Here is a 20,170-nt window from a genome sequence, read left to right on the forward strand (position 1 = left end):
AGATTTTATATCTATGCTTATGAAAGATATTTGTTTTCTTTCTTTGTGATGTCATTGGCTTTGGTATCACGGTAATTGTGATTTATAATAAGAAATATATATTTGGTCTTTGTCCCTGTTTCTTGCACCAAGTTTCTAAAACCCTTGGAATTTCCTAAGAGCTAAGAGCAATAAATTCTCTTGATATTCATAACAAACCAATAAATTCTCTTGGTATTCATAACAAACACCTTTCAACCACACCTGAGTTTATGTTAACAAGGTGATATTTGGAAAGCACAGTAAGAATGGGGACTGGTTGCCAAGAAAACAAACCATGTAATTACAGGGTTGACAATTTCAGTCCCATCCCCCATCCTCCAGGAAAGGGAGAGGGGCTGAAGATGGAATAGCTTGTGATGTAATCAACCGTGCCTATGTAGTGAAGCCTCCATAAAAACCTAAAAGGACAGAGTTCAGAGAACTTCTGGGTTGGTGAACAAGGGTTTGAGCAGAGTGGTCCATGAAAGCTCCTCACCCTTTCTCTTTGCACCTAGTCCATCTGGCTCTTCCTGAGTCATATCCTTTTATTAATAAACTGGTTATCTAGTAAGTGAAATGTTTCTCTGAGTTCTGTGAGTTGCTCTAGCAAATTATGGAACCCAAGGATGAAGAAGTCATTGGAACCTCCAATCTACAGCTAGTTGATCAGAAGCACTTGGGTTTGCATCTAGCATCTGGAGTGGAAGCAGGGGCAGTCTTGTGAGACTGAGCCTTTAACATGAGGAATTTTATGCTGCCTCCTGGTAAATAGTGTCAGAATGGAGTTGAATTGTGGGACACCCATCTGGTGTTGAAGAACACCCCCCCAACTACCCATTAGAATCAGGTACAGGATCAGAGTAATACTGGTTCATAGAATGAGTTGGAAAATGTTTCCGCCTCCTCTATTTTCTGAAAGAGTTTGGTATTATCTCTTCTTTAACTGTTTGATAGGATTCACCAATGAAGCTTTGTAGGACTTCTTTGTGGGAAAATTGCTAACCTTTAGTTCATCTTCTTTACTTATGTCCAGGCACTCTATTTCTTCCTGCTGCAATTTTGGTAACGTGTGTCATTCTAAGTATTTGTCCATTTTATCTAAATTATATAATTTGTTGGCATAAAGTTGTTCATACTTGCTTATAATCTCTCGATTTTTATTTTTCTAGAGTTGTTAGTGGTGGCCTCTCCTTTATTTCTGATTTGAATCTTAGCTCTTATTTATTTGGTTATTCTAGCTAAGGTTTGTCAATTATCTTTACCTCTTCAAAGAATCAACTTTTTTTTTCATTGAATTTCTCTACTGTTTTTCTGTTTTCTATTTTGTTGATTTCTGGTCTAATCTTTATTATTTCCTTCTGCTTGGCTTAGGTTTAATTGACTATTGTTTTTCTAACTTCTTTTAAAATTGAAATATAGTTTATATACAATATTATGATAGTTTTAGGAGTATTGCATAGTAATTTGACACTTGCATACCTTATGAAATGATCACCATGATAAGTCTAGTAACCATCTGTCCCCATACAGAGTACTTAAAATATTAATTGACCATATTCTTTATGCTGTGCATTACATCCCCTGGCTTACTTATTTTATTACTGGAGATTAGTACCTCTCAATCCATTTCACCTATTTTGCCCCCCACTTCACCCCCTCCCATCTGGCAACCACTAGTTTGTTCTCTGTATCTATAATACGTTTTTGTTTTGTTTGTTTGTTTTGTTTTGTTTTTAGATTTCACATATAAGTGAAATCATATGGTGTTTGTCTTTGATTTATTTTAGTTAGCATAATACTCTCTATGTTGTCTCAAATAGCAAGATTTCATTTCCTTTATGAATGAGTTATATGCCACTGCTTATATATACTACATCTTCTTTATCCATTCATGTATATCAGTTGTCAGATTGTCTCCATATCTTGGCTACTGTAAATAATGTTGCAATGAACATTGGTGTGCATATAATTTTTTCAAATTAGTGTTTTTGTTTTCTTCAGATAAATACCCAGAAGTGAAATTGCTGGATTATATGACTGTTCTATCTTTAATTTTTTGTGGAACCTCCATAATGTTTTCCATAGTGGCTACATCAATTTACAATCCCACCAACTGCACACAAGGTAGCCAACAGCACATAGGTAGCTCACCAAAGCGTGTTTCAGTAGACTCACTCAACGTTGGAGTTTAGTGAACATTTAATTTCCATTATAATCATCCAAACAACTGACTGTCAGTTCTAGTATGTATGTTTGTGTGTGCATCTTCTTGCATACTTTTCTTTTTTCTCTGATTTCCTTAGTCTTTTAGTTGGACATTAGGTAAAGTAGTGCCACGATATACTAATAAGATGCTATTTAATCCAAAAGTAAAATGTAATTTTTAGACTTTGCAGGGTATGGATTTCAAACGTTCAAAAAATATATAGACATAATAATATAACCTGATACTCTGAAAAAGGTGGCAATTTAAGAAGGTTGATATCTTTGTTAAAATTAAATTTTATTTACATAGACTCAAATTCTGCCCAATCCAGAGGAAAAGAAAAGATAATGAATCTGAAATTACTACAAAGGCAGTTATATAATGAGCTCAGCCACTAAATAAACATAAGGATACTATGTATCATTTTACTTCTGATCACAACCTTCTTTGGCGTTTTGACATAAATAGTTCTGAAATTCGTCTGGAAGAAAAAAATGTATACAGAAAATTCAATTAAAAAAATAATGAGAAGAAGTTGCTCTATCAGTTGTATTTTAAAAGTATAATCATGAAAACATGGAGCATAGCTGTTGGAACAGATAGATGTACAGAACAAATAAAAGTTCAGTGGAATTTTTCTTTGCATTGTAATAATCATCTTCATCATGATCACTTCCATTTTTTGAGTGTCTACTATGAGCCAGCCACTACTCTGATTCCTTTCATGTATTAACTTATTTAATTCTCATGGTGATCCTGAATCATAGCCCTAAGCTTGCTTTTACCCTCCAATTTTCAGTAAGATTATTTAACCCTATGGCGTAGTGCCAGTGTAAGACTAACGAAGGAAATGAAGGAAAGGTTGGCATTAAGTGATTGAATCAGACAGATTAAATGAACAAATAAAAAGAACTGGACTGGGTTATAGGAATGGAGGACATTATTTGAGCTGGGGAGTAGGGGAGCCATATGCTGCCTTCACTTCAGCCCTGTTAGACTAGCACAGGATTTCTGGTCATTTGCATAGGAAAATGGGTCAATCTGGGTTTTTTTTTCAAAATAGGTTTATTGCTGACCACCCAGTACCACTCCTAGGATGCTCAGAAAAGGGCAGTGGCAGACATCAGTAGGAGGTCTTTTTTCTTTTTTTTACAGTAATTCCTTTTGGTTATCTATTATGTGTATTTTAATAGATCTTTATTGGAGTATAATTGCTTCACAATACTGTGTTAGTTTCTGTTGTATACCAAAGTGAATCAGCCATATGAACACATATGTCCCCATATCCCCTCCCTCTTGAGGCTCCCTCCCATCCTCCCTATCCCACCCCTCTGGGTCATTGCAAAGCACCGAACTGATCTCCCTGTGCTATGCAGCTGCTTCCCACTAGCTATCTATTTTACGTTCAGTAGTATATATATGTCAGTGCTACTCTCACTTTGCCCCAGCTTCAACCCCCACCCCGTGTCCTCAAGTCTATTCTCTATGTCTACATCTTTATTCCTGCTCTGCAACTAGGTTCATCACTGGTTTCTTTTTAGTTTCCATATATATGTGCTAGCATACAGTATTTGTTTTTCTCTTTCTGACTTACTTCACTCTGCTTGACAGACTCTAGGTTCATCCACCTCAGTACAAAAAAACTCAATTTCATTTCCTTTTATGGCTGAGTAATATTCCATTGTATATATGTGCCACATCTTCTTTATCCTTTCATCTGTTGATGGGCATTTATGTTGCTTCCATGACCTGGCTGTTGTAACTAGTGCTGCAATGAACATTGGAGTACATGTCTCTTTTTGAATTATGGTTTTCTCAGGGTATATGCCCAGTAGTGGGATTGCTGGGTCATATGGAAGTTCTATTTTTAGTTTTTTAAGGGAGGTCCATACTGTTCTCCATAGTGGCTGTATCAATTTACATTCCCACCAATGCTGCAAGAGGGTTGTCTTTTCACTGTACCCTTTCCAGCATTTCTTGTTTGTAGATTTTTTTGATGGTGACCATACTGACTGGTATGAGGTGACACCTCCTTGTAGTTTTGATTTGCATTTCTCTAATAATTAGTGATGTTGAGCATCTTTTCATGTGCCTCTTGGCCATCTGTATGTCTTCTTTGGTGAAATGTCTATTTAGGTCTTCTGCCCATTTTTAAATTGGATTATTTGTTTTTTTGATATTGAGCTCCATGAGCTGTTTGTGTGTTTTGGAGATTAATCCTTTGTCTGTTGTTTCATTTGCAAATATTTTCTCCCATTCTGAGGGTTGTCTTTGTGTCTTTTTTATTGTTTCCTTTGCTGTGAAAAAGCTTTTAAGTTTAATTAAGTCCCATTTGTTTATTTTTGTTTTTACTTCCTTTACTCTAGGAGGTGGGTAAAAAGGATGTTGCTGTGGTTTATGTCACAGTGTGTTTTTCCTATGTTTTCCTCTAAGAGTTTTATAGTGTCTGGTCTTACATTTAGGCCTTTAATCCATTTGGAGTTTATTTTTGTGTGTGGTGTTAGGTAGTGTTCTAATTTCATTCTTTTACATGTAGCTGTCCAGTTTTCCCAGCACCACTTATTGAAGAGGCTGTCTTTTCTCCATTGTATGTTCTTGCCTCCTTTGTCATAAATTAGGTGACCATATGTGCATGGGTTTATCTCTGGGCATTCTATCTTGTACCATTGATCTATATTTCTGTCTTTGTGCCAATACCATACTGTCTTGATTACTGTAGCTTTGTAGTATAGTCTGAAGTCCGGGAGCCTGATTCCTCCAGGTACGTTTTTCTTTCTCAAGATTGCTTTGGCTATTTGGGGTCTTTTTTGTTTCCATATGAATTGTAAAATTTTTTGTTCTAATTCTGTGAAGAATGCCATTGGTAGTTTGATAGGGATTGCATTGACTCTATAGAGTGCTTTGGTAGTATAGTCATTTTCACAATATTGATTCTTCCAATCCAAGAACATGGTATCTTTCTCCATCTGTTTAGGTCATCTTTGATTTCTTTCATCAGTGTTTTATAGTTTTCTAAGTACAAGTCTTTTGCTTCCTTAAGTAGGTTTATTCCTAGGTATTTTATTCTTTTTGTTGCAATGGTAAATGGGTTTGTTTCTCTGATTTTTTGTTGTTGATGTATAAGAATGCCAGAGATCTCTGTGCATTAGTTTGTGTCCTGCAATTTTACCAAATTCGTTAATTAGTTCTAGTAGTTTTCTGGTGGCATCTTTAGGTTTCTCTAGGTATAGTATCATGTCATCTGCAAACAATGACAGTTTTACTTCTTTTCCAATTTGGATTCCTTTTATTTCTTTTTCTTCTGTGATTGCCATGGATAGGACTTCCAAAACTATGTTGAATAGGAGTGGCGAGAGTGGGCATCCTTGTCTTGGTCCTGATCTTAGTGGAAATGCTTTCAATTTTTCACCATTGAGTATGATGTTTGCTGTGGGTTTGTCATATATGGCCTTTATTATGTTGAGATAGGTTCCCTCTATGCCCATCTTCTGGAGGGTTTTTATCATAAATAAGTGTTGAATTTCGTCAAAAGCTTTTTCTGCATCTGTTGAGATGATTGTAATTTGTTAATATGGTGTATAACATTGATTGATTTGCATATACTGAAGAATCCTTGCATCCCTGAGATAAATCCCACTTGATCATGGTGTATGATCCTTTTTATGTGTTGTTGGATTCTGTTTGCTAGTATTTTGTTCAGGATTTTTACATCTATGTTCATCGGTGATATTGGTCTATAGTTTTCTTTTTTGTGTGATATCTTTTCTGGTTTTGGTATCAGAGTGATGGTGGCTTTGTAGAATGAATTTGGGAGTGTTTCTCCCTCTGAAATTTTTTGGAAGAGTTTGAGAAGTATCTGTGTTAGCTCTTCTCTAATGTTTAATAGAATTTACCTGTGAAGCCATCTGGTCCTGGACTTTCATTAGTTGGAAGATTTTTAATTATGGTTTCAATTTCATTACTTGTGATATGTTTGTTTATATTTTCTAGTTCTTCCTGGTTCATTCTTGGAAAATTGTACCTTTCTAAGTATTTGTCCATTTCTTCATGGTTGTCCATTTTATTGACATATAGTTGTCTGTAGTAGTCTCATAATCCTTTGTATTTTTGCGGTTTCAGTTGTGATTCCTCCTTTTTCATTTCTAATTTTATTGATTTGTATCCTCTCCCTTTTTTCTTGATGAGTCTGGCTAAGGGCTAATCAATTTTGTTTTTCTTCTCAAAGAACCAGCTTTTAGTTTTATTGATCTTTGCTATTGTTTCCTTCATTTCTGTTTCATTTATTTCTGCTCTGATCTTTATGATTTCTTTCCTTCTACTGACTTTGGATTTTCTTTGTTCTTTTTTCTCTAGTCGTTTTAAGTGTAGGGTTTGATTGTTTATTTGAGATTTTTTGTTTCTTGAGATGAGATTGAATTGCTGTAAAATTCCCTGTTAGAACTGCTTTTGCTGCAGCCCATAGGTTTTGCGTCATTGTGTTTTCATTGTCATTTTTTTCTATGTATTTTTAAATTTCTTATTTGATTTCTTCAGTGATCCCTTGGTTATTTAGTAGCACACTGTTTAGCCTCCATGTAGTTGTGTTTTTTATAGTTTTTTTCCTCTAATTGATTTCCAGTCTCATAGCATTGTGGTGAGAAAAGATGTTTGATACGACTTCAATTTTCTTAAATTTACTGAGGCTTGATTTGTGACCCAAAATGTGATCTATCCTGGAGAATGTTCCATGTGCACTTGAGAAGAAAGTGCATTCTGCCACTTTTGGGTGGAATGTTCTATAAATATTAATTAAATCTATCTGGTCTATTGTGTCATTTAAAGCTTGTGTTTCCTTATTTATTTTCTGTTTCGATGATCTGTCCATTGGTGTAAGTGTGGTGTTAAAGTCCCCTACTATTATTGTGTTACTGTCCATTTCTCCTTTCATGGTCATTAGCGTTTGCCTTATGTATTGAGGTCCTCCTATGTTGGGTGCCTTAACATTTATAATTGTTATAACTTCTTCTTGGATTGATCATTATGTAGTGTCCCTCCTTATCTCATGTAACCGTCTCTATTTAAAGTCTATTTTGTCTGATATGAGTATTGCCACTCCAGCTTTCTTTTGATTTCCATTTGCATGGAATATCTTTTTCCATCCCTTCACTTTCAGTCTGTATGTATCCCTAGGTCTGAAGTGGGTCTCTTGTAGACAGCATATATATGGTTCTTGTTTTTGTATCCATTCAGCCAGTCTTTGTCTTTTGGTTGGGACATTTAATCCTTTTACATTCAAGGTTATAATTGATATGTATGTTCCTATTACCATTTTCTTAATTGTTTTGGGTTTGTTTTTGTGCGTGTTTTTCTTCTCTTGTGTTTCCCCCCTAGAGAAGTTTCTTTAGCATTCGTTGTAGAGCTGGTTTGGTGGTGCTGAATTCTCTTAGCTTTTGCTTGTCTGTAAAGTTTTGATTTCTCTGTCATATCTGAATGAGATCCTTGCTGGGTAATCTTGGTGTAGGTTTTTCTCTTTCATCACTTTAAGTACATCCTGCCACTCCCTTCTGGCCTGCAGATTTTCTGCTGAAAAATCAGCTGATAACCTTATGGAGATTCCTATGTATGTTATTTTTTGTTTTTCCCTTGCTGCTTTTAATGTTTTTTCTTTGAATTTAATTTTTGTTAGTTTGATTAATATGTGTCTTGGTGTGTTTTTCCTAGGGTTTATCCTGCATGGGACTCTCTGTTCTTCCTGGAGTTGTGTGACTATTTCCTTTCCCATGTTAGAGAAATTTTCTACTATAATCTCTTCAAATATTTTCTCAGACCCTTTCTTTTGCTCTTCTTCTTCTGGGACCCCTATAATTCAAATGTTGTTGCATTTCATTTTGTCCCAGAGGTCTCTGAGATTGTCTTCAATCCTTTTCATTCTTTTTTCTTTATTCTGCTCCTCAGCAGTTATTTCCATCATTTTGTCTTCCAGCTCACTTATTCGTTCTTCTGCCTCAGTTATTCTGTTATTGATTCCTTCTAGTATATTTTTCATTTCAGTTATAGTGTTGTTCATCTCTGTTTGTTCTTTAGTTCTTCTAGGTCTTTGTTAAACATCTCTTGTATATTCTCCATCTGTATCTCTATTCTATTTCTGAGATTCTGGATCATCTTTACTGTCATTACTCTGAATTCTTTTTCAGGTATATTGCCTATTTTCTCTCATTTCTTTGGTCTTGTAGATTTTTACCTGGCTCCTTCATCTGTGACATTTTTTTTTTTTTTTTTTTGCTGTCTCTCTGTTTTTTTTTTAACGCGTGAGATTGTGTTCCTGTCTTACTGGTTGTTTGGCTTGAGGCTTCCAACACTGGCTGTTGGGTAGAGCTTGGTCTTGGTGCTGAGATGAGGACCTCCATGGGACCTCACTCCAATGAATATTCCCTGGGGTCTGAGGTTCTCTGTTAGTCCAGTGGTTCGGACTCAGAGCTCCCACCCCAGCAGCTTCAGCCTGACCCCCAGCTCATGAATCAAGATCCCACAAGCTGTGTGGGGTGACAAAAAAAAAAAAAAAAGAACAATAATAAAGTAAAAAATAAAATTAGACTTGAAAACTAACTGATATGTTAGAATGAATTTAAAAATAAAAATACAGATGAATCAACAACTGGAAGGTATAACAGTACACAATATTAAAAAGAGGAGTAGGGAAAAGACAAAAAAAAAAAAAGGAAATGACCTTGGCTGTGGAGGGCAGGGCCTAAGCAAGGATGAGTTTTGGGTGGTGGGCGGGGCTTATGCTTAGGACCCACAGGGCTGGAAAAGGCTCTGGGGGCTGTGGGGGTGTGGGGCTTAGGCTCAAGGAACAGACGGGGCCCAGGCGTGACCCCAACCATGGTCTCAGAGAGCAGGGGACTTCACCTGGGAGCCCAGCAAACTCCCTAGGCCTGAGTGGGCAGGGAAAATACCCCCCATTCCTCTTCTGCTCCTCCCACAAGGACCCTCCTGCCTGCCTCCCCTGATCTCTCCAGCCTCCCTCCTATGCTCCCAAGGACCCACACGCCCTGGAGGGGGGTTTAGGGGGGTGGTACAGGCCTGGGAGCTCAGCAGGCTCCCCGGGTCTGAGTGCGCAGGGCAATCACCCTCTGCTCCTCTCCCGCTCCTCCTGGAGAGACCCTCCCGCCTGCCTTTCCTGATCTCTGCAGCCTCAGGGTCACTGATCCTGTCTGGCCTCCACTTCTTCTCCACCCTCAGTCCCTTGATGTCCTTCCAGTTCCTTGGGCATTCCTCCTGTCTCCTTGGGCATCAGGGTCCTCCACCAGTGGCCAGCAGGCACCCTTGCTGTGGGGAGAAGCTAACTTGGCATCTTCCCACACCACCATCTTGACTCTGCCATGGTCATCTATTTTAAATATAGCAGTGTGTACATATCAATCCCAAACTCCCAATCTATCCCTCCCCCAACCCTTCCCCCCTCATAACCAGAAGTTCATTCTTTAAGTCTGTAAGTCTGTTTCTGTCCTGTAAATAAGTTCATTTGTATCAATTTTTTTTAGATCCCACATATAAGTGATATTATATGATATTTGTCTTTCTCTGTCTGACATACTTCACTTGGTATGATAATATCCAAGTCCATCCATGTTGCTGGAAATGGCATTATTTCATTCTTTTTAATGGCTGAGTAATATTCCATTGTATATATGTACCACATTTTCTTTATTCATTCATCAGTCGATGGGCATTTAGGTTACTTCCATGTTTTGGCTATTGTAAACAGTGCTGCAATGAACATTGGGGTGCATGTGTCCTTTTGAACCACGTGTTTCTCTGGATATCTGCCCAAGAGTGGAATTTCTGGGTCATATAGTAGTTCTAGTTTTAGTTTTATAAGGAACCTCCATACTGCTCTCCATAGTGGCTGTATCAACTTACATTCCCACCAACAGTGCAAGACGGTTCCCTTTTCTCCACACCATTGCCAGCATTTATTGTTTGTAGATTTTTTGATAATGGCCATTCTGACTGGTGTGAGGTGATACCTCATTGCAGGTGTTTTTTGGGTTTTTTTTTTTTACCATGCCACGCAGCACATGGGATCTTAGTTCCCCAACCAGGGATCGAACCCACACATCCTGCAGTGAAAGCTCAGAGTCTTAGCCACTGGACCACCAGGGAAGTCCCTCACTATAGTTTGATTTGCATTATTCTAATAATTATCTATGTTGAGCATCTTTTCATGTGTCTCTTGGCCGTCTATGCCTTCTTTGGAGAAATGTCTGTTTAGGTCTTCTGCCCATTTTTTGATTGGGTTGTTTGTTTTTTGGATGTTGAGCCACATGAGCTATTTATAAATTTTGGAGACTAATCCCTTGTCGGTCGCATCATTTGCAAATATTTTCTCCCATTCTGTGGCTTGTCTTTTCATTGTGTTTGTGGTTTCATTTGCTGTGCAAAAGCTTTTGAGTTTAATTAGGTCCCATTTGTTTATTTTTGTTTTTATTTCCATTACTCTGAGAGATGGATCAAAAAAGATATTGCTGCGATTTATATCAAAGAGTGTTCTGCCTATGTTTTTCTCTAAGAGTTGTATATTATCCAGTCTTACATCTAGGTCTTTAATCCATTTTGAGTTTATTTTTTTGTAAGGTGTTAAAGAATGTTCTAGTTTCATTTTTTTACATGTAGATGTTCAGTTTTCCCAGCACCATTTATTGAAGGGACTGTCTTTTCTCCATTGTATAGTCTTACCTCCTTTGTCATAGATTAATTAATCATAGGTGTGTGGGTTTATTTCTGGGTTTTCTGTCCTGTTCCATTGACCTTTATTTCTGTTTTTATGCCAGTACCATACTGTTTTGATGACTGTAGCTTTACAATATAATAGGAGGTCTTGATATGTGGAGTAGGCATGTTCAGATGGTGCAGGGCTCCTGGAAGGGTAAGGCATCTCAGTCCAGTGACAAAATCAGCAAAGTGTTAAGCAATTCAAAGGACAACACCTGGGACCAGTCTTCATAGGCTTATTTCAGGGAGGTGTCTTAAAAGTATCTTAATTTGCAGAGAGAAGACCAATGATAATCATGGTTTGGGAGTCACAGATTATGGAATACAAACATCTTTTTCCTGTTCTCGCGCCTAGTGGTCGTTTCCTCTACCCTGTTTTTGAGTGGTCATAAACTTCAGACCATTCGTTAGTCATGGACCAAATGGCTAGAGCAAGGCAGGACTCAGAGAAAGCATGAAATCATTGTCTAGTTTGTGAGTAGGGGGTATGGTTTCCTGTGACTGAGATTTTAGTATTTTTTCCAGTTTTCCACTACTTCAGATTGTCAACATGATAAGAGAAATTAGAGGAGCTGCTCAAGGGTGGAGTGATAGACAACAACCAGGAGAGGGCATGCACTCCCCAGGAATGCCCAGAAATACTGAGCTAAAGAAACAGACATTCAGATATTTCATAAAACAGTGATCTCAGGAGGCCAGAAAACTTAGGGATGCTTGGGATGTGTGTGTGTGTGTGTGTGTGTGTGTGTGTGTGTGTGTGTGTGCGCGTGCGCGCACGTGTGTGTATTTCTTCTGGGAGTATATTTTTTGAAATATATCTCATGATGGCTGAATTGGTTGTCATTTCCTTTTTTTTAATTGATACTATACATATACATTTTATTATGAAATACAGATAATAAAGAGATAAATTTATACTAAAAAGAACTTAATTCTATTCTTATAAACTTCTATTAATAATACCAATATATATCCTAGACTTCCAGGATTTGTGTAAATGGAATATACCCACAAAGGCATTATTGCTTAAAACTAAACCCCCAAGGGATTTCTTCAAAAGTACACTGACAAGAATGTAACCTATGCCCATCTGTGAATTACGCCATTATTCTTAAATATGTTACCCAAAAAACAGTTCAGGGAAGTGCCAAAAGGTGAATCTGCAGCTCAGATATCTCTTCTTCCAGCACTGATCCACACCTCAAAGATGCACTTCCCCGTGAGTCTTGATCGCCTCTGATGGGCTGTGCAGTAACTAGGGCTTTGTTTAATGGCCAATCCCCCACTTCCACCTTGAGAGCCAACATCCTTCCTAGGAAATGGCCACGTGTTTGTGCTTGCTTACATGAAGGTGTTACATCTCCCCTCATCTCTCCCAACCCCCAGCCCAATGCTTCTGATCAGGACTTGGCTTTCTGGCAGAAGATGGAAGCTGACAACGGTGGGTGGTAGGTGCTGGGCAGAGCTGTCAGGTTCCTCTCCCTGGTTCCCCAAGCACACCTTATTTTCCACATCACCGCCTATGAAATGGGCACCTGTTTACAATTCTTATTGGTTGATATTGAAACATCCCCTCTCAAAAGCGTGGCAGTGCCACACAAAGACCTGTATGTGAATGTTCATGGCAACATTATTCATAAAAGCCCCAAACTGGAAGCAATCCAAACATCCATCAACTTGGTGAATATTTTTTTTTTAATTGGGGTATATCTGCACGGTAGCATACTACTCGGTAATAAAAAGAAAAAACTACTGAGACATGCCTCGAGATGAATCACCCTCAAAGCATCACGCTAAGTGAAAGATGTCAGATACAAAGGACTACATATTTTATGATTCCATTTATTTGAAATGTCCAGACAAGGAAAGCGTATAGACAGAAAGCAGATCAGTGGTTGCCCAGGGCTAGGGGTGGGGATGAGGACTGACTGTAAAGAGGTACAAGGGAACTTTCTACAGTGATGGAAATGTTCTAAAAGTGGATCGTAGTGATGGTTACACAGCTCTATAAATTTACTAGAATCGTCGAATTGTGTAATTACAGTAGGTAAATTTTATGTTCTATAAATTATACCTCAATAAAGCTGCTAAAAAAAATTTAAAAAGATGACAGTGATCTCTCCAGATTCTCTATGGAATAGGTTCTCCTCCCCCAAAACAGAGTTCACAGCATAATCCCCAGGTCACCTGAAGGCCTGAAGATGAAAGGAATATAGGGATGTCTAGTGGGTGGGAACCTGGGTGTGATGTGTGCTTGCCAAGGAATCATTAGCAACATCTGACAAGTCCTTGGGCGTAGCAAGTATAAATCTCAGTCCACAAATTCTTGTGTTCAAGAATTATCACATCCCTTTTCTGCATAACCTGAATCGATTCCTATTTTCAACCTTCATCCACCTCCCTGGTACAGCCATCATTGTCATTGTTTATTGAAATTCCCACTTCCTGCTCAAACCCTTTAGTTAGGCCATGGGGCCAAAACATTGATGGTTGAGGTGTCATCTTGTCCTTGGTCATCAGTTTGCATACTACTAGGGCCCTAACTTCACGACCCCTTCAGACCAACATTCCTCTGCGTTTCAGGCCCTCAGGCACAAGAATCCTTGCTGAGATGGCCTGCAGCGGCCCTGTCGAGGCTACAGGTTGCAAGTCATTGGCATGGAGGTTACATCTGGCCGGCAGATGTGCTTTGTTTGGCCTACTCTATGTTTTAAAAACATTTTAGCCAACTTTTAAAAGTCAGGGGAGTTCACTAAAAAAAAAAAAAAAACAAAACGCAACTTCTGGCTTCTCTGGAAAATCAGGAAAACTAGCAATTATGGACCACCTCACCACGTGGCAACAAACACAGGCGCTGAGAGGGAGCTGCCCATCCAATGTTTGACACGGACCCGTCCAACCTCAGTTATCTCCCCAACACTGAGGTGGGGTGCCAGTTGATGTTTTTATAATATTCGCAAGATTTTTTTTGTTTTTTACACCAGGCCCTTTTGCAACCGTTCGTCTGACCTGCGTTTGCCATAGCAGGTGTTTGAGAGCCCTGCTGCGGCTGCACCATGCAGCCACCCTCTTACTGCTTCCCCAGTAGGCTGGACATACGCTCTTCTGCTTCCCTCTCCCATGCTGATGGCAATCTCTTGCTAGTCTGTGAAAGAACTTTCTCTCTCCATTTATTTTTGAAAGCTGCTTTCCTTTGACTAGCCTATTCATTTTCAGCTCTGGGGATTAGCCTTTTAAAAACCAAAACTAGGAAATGCCTTTTTTTTTCAGGCAACATGAGCTTTTGTCCTTCTATAGACCTCTCAAGATTAGGGGAGCAAAAATCAAATATTCCTGCTTAAAAGGAGAAGGGAGAAGAGAAAATATTATGGAACAAGGGAGCATAGGGTACTCTCTCAAAATATTAGCCCATAGGGGTAACTTTGTTTTCAGGTATCTAATTAAAACACATATTAGTTGAGTCAAATGACTCATCAATTATTACACACACATTCCATCTTTTACTTGAAGTCAAAACACAGTCTGTTCGGTCAGTTATTATTCCCTTTCCTTGTAATATTGCTGGGCTTTTAATACTAGAGGAACGTGTAACTATGCAGTTAAATGCCAGGGCCTCCCTCGAATGGAAAGGATGCTTCAACTCAGACCTGGGTCAGGAACTAGCTCCCCTACAAACATAACCTAAGTCACTGGGTACCCTTTCCTGTCGCGGGTGTGTGTGCTGGAGAGCAAACCCAGCAGCAGAACAGAACTCTGAGGAAGTCAGGAAGCCAGGCAGGGAAGGGCCATGCCTCAGTGAATGCTCAAGTCAAAGAGAATTGTAAGAAGCCAACGAAAGAAACTCCATTCCTGGGGTTAACAATAAAAAAAAGCAGCCGGCCTGTAGGCATTTATCCAACCACACTGGAGGGGAGCAGAGGACTCCTCTGTAGGCTGCACTTGGAATGAACCCTGAGCGTTTACAGATGGGAAGGCTGAGGGCTCTGTGTAAACAGTTACAAAGGCTCAGAAACAAAGAAGCTGTAACCCAGTACAAAATGTCATCAGACCACACAAAAGGAATCCACTGGCCCGAGAGAGTGCAAAACAAGAATTCCAGGCAGAGTGGAGACAATCACTTAGCCACCGACTAGGCTTATTACCAGATCTCAGGGGACCGGGCCCCGGGAAGTGACTGTTTAAAGCTCATTAAATGATGCTAATAGTTCTTTTTCTTTCTTTATAGTTGATTTACAATGTTATATAAATTTCAGATGTACAACACAGTGATTCACAATTTTTAAAGATTATACTCCATTTATAGTTATTATAAAATATTGGATAAATTCCCTGTGCTGTACAACATATCGTTTTAGCTTATTTATTTTATATATAGTAGTTTGTGCCTCTTAATTCCCTACCCCTATCTTGCTGAGAGCAGTGATATAGAGAGGCAGTGTAAATTAATCAGTCAACCAATCAATAGAAACAGCAGCATGCCCACTGCAACACTAAGACACTTTTTCCCTTTGGGTGCTGAAGCTGAGTTGGAGGGGAGCGGCCAGATATAAATCTCCTGCCGTTTATTACCAAAGTTGGCTTGGGGGTTGGGAGGCACAGCTGAATGGAAGACCTATTCTTTCTACCCCTGAAGAGATACCTCACTGCCCAAGGGGGAACATGTGTTCCTTCCAGCTCAGATATTAACTGGGAAGGCAGCCAGTGACCCAGGACATAAAGAGATGATTGGATGGGATATAATTCCTACATAGTGTGTTAACTTTCCTTTACGTGTGTTTAGAAACCTTTGTTTTATTGGACAACTTAATCCCTGCTGGAGCACATAAATCTCTGTAGACCGGGGAGGCCTATAGGTATATATGTCCCAGAGACTCTCCAGGACTCTCCAGCAAGTGACGCCATATCTGTCCCCTTTGGACCCACCCTCACGGTTGGTCCCTGGACAGAGAAACCTCACACGAGGCTGCGCATCCCTCTCTGTGGCCACCTGCTCTGTCACTTGCCAGGGCCAGCTGAGCCTTAGGAGCAGCCCTGACTGAGCCCCTGTCCGTCCTGGTCCACCTTTGGGGCTTTCTATTTTTTCCCTTGTTGTCTCCCTCCTATTCTTTTCTTCCCCACTTCTACCTTTGTTCCATAAACTCTCTGGACTGGCATAAACTGTGCCCTCGCCGTTGTATGGGATGAAACCAGTTCCTGGCCAAGTACTGGCTCTGGCAATTAGGATGGGACAAATCTAGACCATCTCATCCCCTATCCTTACGCCTCCCTGCCCTCCCCTGCCTCACTTGTCCTCCGGTTCAGGTGCTCCCAGCACCAGCTCCAGGCATATGAACAGCATCTGGACATATGGTCAGTAACATGGCTCATGGAGAAAGACTCACTGAGAGGCCAGGAGGGCAGTAAGGGAAAACAGAAAACTTAGAAGAAGGTCAGCATGCAAACTTGACCCCTTAGGTGCATGGCAAGATTCCCAGTAACTAATGACTAGAAATTGGATGAAGAAATCCTTGGAGGGCTTCCCCGATGGCACAGTGGTTGAGAGTCCACCTGCCGATGCGGGGGACGCGGGTTTGTGCCCCGGTCCGGCAGGATCCCACGTGCCGCGGAGCGGCTGGGCCCGTGAGCCATGGCCGCTGCGCCTGCGCGTCCGGAGCCTGTGCTCCGCAACGGGAGAGGCCACGACAGCGAGAGGCCCGCGTACCGCGGAAAAAAAAAAAAATCATTGGAAAAGATACAGTCAAAGCATAGCTCAGACAGAAGCATCATTTAGCAAGCCAGAGCCACATTAATAATAGTTGGAAATTATTAGAATAATTTGATCAATGACTTTTGCTGCCACTTATACCATTTGTTATATAGTTTTTAAATATATATAATTAAGACCTGTGCTGTCCAATATGGCAACCAGTAGCCCAATGTGGCTATTTAAATTTAAGGTAATTAAAATGAGCTAAAATTAAAAATTCAATTCCTCAGTTGCACTAGTCACGTTTCAAATGCTTGAAAGCCACATATGGCTGGTGGCTACCACATTGAACAGCACACGTATAGAATATCTCCGGCATCTCAAAAAATTCACTGTATTTTCATATATCAGGTTACCTCTCCCTCCATATCAAGTAAACAACTGTATTGTATATTGCTTATGGCTCTGGTCGCTGTGAAATTTATCTTTACTGTGGAAGTAGCTGACACAGCCGTCTGGACCACCTACTTATGCAATCTACTCGTAACTTCCGTTCCTGTTTTGCAAATATTAAGGTACTCTTTCCATCTTACAATAGATCGATGATACTCTTATGCCACCTTATGACTCTGCAGATTGAGAATATTCAATTTAGGGTAAGCAACTCAAGTTTCCTAGTCACTTTTACCTCCATGATTAAGAGTCTTAATGCCTATTGATGTCCATTAGTTTCCAAGGACCTGTTATTTTAAGCAGAGATGAACTCTGGATTCTGAGAGGTCTGTCTGCACTGCCATTTGCCTATTGCAGCTTGCCAGAGATTCCCCATATCTACTGTCTATACCTCTAGCACCATCAGATCTGCAGGATGACACGGCCAAGTGGCAGAGAAGATTGCACAACAGCCTGACTCTGCTGCCATCACCTCCAATCTGAGCTCTAATCAATATTGTAAACTTTTCCCATAATCTGATAAACTGCTTGGAGATGGTACTCCCAAGCATGGAATAAGTTCCCTCAAAAAAACAGTGGAAAGGTGGTGGAGGAGGTATGGATTGGGAGCTTGGGGTTAGCAGATGCAAACTATTATACATGGAATGGATAAACAACAGAGTCCTACTGTATAGCACAGGGAACTATATTCAATATCCTGTGATAAACCATAATGGAAAAGAATATGAAAAAGAATATATATATGTAAAACTGAATCACTTTGCTGTACAGCAGAAATTAACAGAACATGGTATATCAACTATACTTTAATAAAATAAATTATTTAAAAACAAAAACAAAAAAAATAGACCCAACCAAACATTATTTCTCTTTCTAAATGGGGGTCCAAGAGGCAAAAATGTATTCTTTACATTGGAGAAGAATTACCTGGAATGTCCCAGATCAGTGGTTCACTACAAAACTTTAAAATGTTTCAGGACCTCTGGTATATACGTATGTAACTAGAATATCTAGGGTAAATGCTACTTCCTGCTTAGCAAGTCTGTTTAGCATAATGGTATCAAAATAGTGGACCAATATGATATTTTAAGGTAAGTCAAGACAACCAAGTTTCCTCCCAACTAAATTATGACATAGAGGAGAGTTAGCATGAAAACACTGAAGCAAAACAATGAAGGTATCCTGCCCCGCTGTTTGAAGTGATCTCTCTTGCCTGCTTCCCTACTCAAGGGATGGAGAAGCATGCATTGCCCAACGGCAGCGAGAGAAGATGTTGATCTGCTCCAGCAAAGATGCCACAGCTGGCAAAGCTGCTGCAATTGGGCCACCATCTGATTAAATGTGTCCATTCCTCCCATAACAGTCTTTTTGCTAATAAACCAGGAGATTAATGTGAGGGTTCTATCAGTAGCTAAGTATTTATCCCAGTTATACATTTCAGAACGGGGAGATAACCACAAGTTGAGTCCACAGATCGATTGAACCTCCAGTGAAATGGACTTGAGCCCACTCTCCATTTACTACCAGCCATCTATAAGTCCTCATCCTGACCAGAGGACCATGATGACAGTGAGAGCCCATATCTAACATCCTTGAAACACATAGCTATTCTTCTTTCTGGAGTGTACTATTACCCTGCAAAAGCCGAGGGAACAGCACAAACTATTATAAGTAAGGCAAGTTCCCTAAGCTGAACCTGTACATTTTAGTAATTTGTTTCAAAGTTCTCTATATTCTGGGTTGGTTTTTTTGTTTGTTTGTTTGTGTGTGTGTGTGTGTGTGGTATGCGGGCCTCTCACTGCTGTGGCCTCTCTCGTTGCGGAGCACAGGCTCCGGACGTGCAGGCTCAGCAGTTGTGGCTCACGGGCCCAGTTGCTCCGCGGCATGTGGGATCCTCCCAGACCAGGGCTCGAACCTGTGTCCCCTGCATCGGCAGGCGGACCCTGCACCTGCCAGGGAAGCCCTCTGGGTTTTTTTTAAATCTACCTCTCTGCAAATAACACAATGTCTTAATTAAAATAGCTTTATTAAAATTTTAATATCTGTTAGAGCAGTTTTCTTCTTTGGAAATGTCTTGAGTCTTCTCGACCTCTTGCTCTTTCATTTAAGCTTCAAAATCAGCTTTTAAGTTCCATGAAAAACTCTATTGTGATTTGAAATGGATTTGACTTCAAGAGAGCCATCATTTATGTAGGGGATTAGCAGTGTAAGATTATTTGTAGCTACGGAATAGAGATTTCATGGGAGTGGGCGTGAATAAAAATTAAAGGGATTATCTGAGAATGTTTTCTGACAACTGGTATATGTCCCAACAGTGTTTTACTGTTTCATAATAAACTTTAAACTCTTGTATATGCAGATCTTTTGAGAAGTCAGGTGGTAAAGGGAAGGAATGAGAAGAGAATATAGCTTGGAAATAAAGCTTTAAGGTTGAAGGAACATATTTTTGTTTTCTTTGCTATTGAGCTAGCAAAATTTGAAGTTACTTACAGATAAAAGTAAAGAAACCAGAGGAAAGATGGAGAGTAAAGACTGAAGAGAAAAGATGATTGAGGAAGCAACAGTTCAGCAAATATAGAGCAGAATTCTGTGTGTGTGTGTGTGTGTGTGTATGTGTGTGTTTGCACGTGTCTGCATGCATGCATGCACACAGAATTTCAAGAGTTCACAATATTAAAGAGGAAAAGTTTTCCCAAATCATCACCTCCAAACAGTCTCATTATGTGTTATTATTCTAATAGAATGGAGGGAAATCATTAGATCTGAGAGACTGAGGAACTGTAGGAACAAAGAATTATTGTAGGAAACATGACCCATTTTCAGAGTTTTTCTTAAAAAGGAAATGAAATATGACTCGACAATTAGTAAATTTGACTGTAGAGAGCATCCCAAGTTAATATTCCCAGCCAGTTTTATGACTTTTTATGTAATTCCATAAGAGCTACTTAAATTTCTCTGTATGCTATAATTTTACCCATCTTACTTAGAAGGAAAATTTCTCTATTTCATAATTCAAGGGGAACATTGTTTATAAATTAGAGATTGGGTTT

The sequence above is a fragment of the Kogia breviceps genome, chromosome 5 (assembly GCF_026419965.1).
Source record: "Kogia breviceps isolate mKogBre1 chromosome 5, mKogBre1 haplotype 1, whole genome shotgun sequence".
NCBI lineage: Eukaryota > Metazoa > Chordata > Mammalia > Artiodactyla > Physeteridae > Kogia > Kogia breviceps.